Genomic DNA, 1635 nt, shown 5'->3' with positions numbered 1-1635 from the left:
CGCAACATCGAGGGCCGAAGGGCCTGTACTGCGCTGTAATGTTCTAATTCTAATGGCTGCTACATGAAAGCACCTGATGTACCACTCAACATCAATCTCTGTCCTGTCAGGAACCTTCGAAGAAGTGAAGGAACCAAGTTTAATTGCAACTTGGAGATGGGGATAGTTCACCCTATATTAATTGATCTGCTTCTTGTGAGGATCCATATGCAGCGCTGGCAAAACCAACACGCAGTTGCAGTCCACACGGCGGCCCCCGGTCATGAGCAGCAGCACCCAAGGAGAGCTCAGTACTACAGATCGTAGTGCATCTACAGGTCCCGCATGACATATCTGCAGATGTCAGAGTGCCAGTGTCAGAGGCGACTGCGGATGTCGAGAAAGGGACTTCGGGGGACATCCTATGCCTGTGGCACTCAAAGTGACAGCGGCTCACAATTTCTGCGGGGTCATGAATTATATTGCTAGACATTGGGATCTTGTTACTCAGAGCAAGATTGTAAACTGCTTTCTCCATGTGGGTTTGATTAGTGAAGTAGAAAGTTTAGAGAAACTCAGAGAAATTGAAGCCAACCCTGAGCTGCAGAGCATTTGGGAGCAACCTCAGCAAGAAGGACTGATCCTTTCTGACGTTCCTCATTCTGACTATATCATGTGGGTGTTTCTTTGAGCAAACCCAAGCCAGAATTAAATAATGACATCAGTGAGGAGAGTGAGAATGTTGAAAATGATGATGCCGCTCCAACTTCAGCTATCTTAAGATGCGCTCTGACATTCAATATTATACGTAATGCTTATCTGGCTCAAAACATTGGCTGGTCTAACAAAGGACAACAACTTATATTTATAAAAAACATATTTATTTCTATTTATACATATATATCATTAGGCCAGAAATGTAAGGATGCACAGGACAGTTACCTACAACGATAAAAACTCATCTATCCTGAGCTCCAATTTTTCTTTTCAGAGGTCAAATGCACTCAAAGATCACAGAAGTCATCCGAGATTGCAGAGTGAAGCAGTAAAAAAATGTCTCCAGGGATGTGTCAAATATTTTTGAAACATCTTGGCCGCTCACTTTTACTGATGAACAGAAGAAGCTTCTCAAGTCCATTCATATTGGCCCCCAGAAGTTGGGTCACGTGTTCCATCCTCCATTTCCTGCCAATGCACTTCCTGTTGCATTGATATACAATATGTATGATAAATAGTATAAAAATACATGTATATATAAAAATATAATATACAATATTTATATTTATTTATTTTTATAAAAAAGTGTTAAAACAATTGCTTGTGATCAATTTTGAAGATTTGACAGTTCAAAATAACTGATTTTGTTCAAATTAAGCATTGTTACAGAGAAATTAAAGTTTTTTTTTTACTTTGTTTTCTTATCCTTGCAATTATAAATTCCTTCAAAACAGCCTGCAAGTATTTACAAGTATTTATAAAGAAACTTCCCATTTTATGTTAGAATTTTGACCTGTCTGACAAAGTATAGCGTTAGGCAGACTCAACTGAATTTTCAGGTTGCTTATTAATTAGATTACCATAGTATTCACTTAGAAGTTATTTAGGTAAAAAGTTTTTTATAAAATGCATATTGTTATACATACAGCCCAGAGATTG

Source organism: Heterodontus francisci, chromosome 10 (assembly GCF_036365525.1).
Source record: "Heterodontus francisci isolate sHetFra1 chromosome 10, sHetFra1.hap1, whole genome shotgun sequence".
NCBI lineage: Eukaryota > Metazoa > Chordata > Chondrichthyes > Heterodontiformes > Heterodontidae > Heterodontus > Heterodontus francisci.
This window is presented reverse-complemented; position numbering follows the sequence as displayed.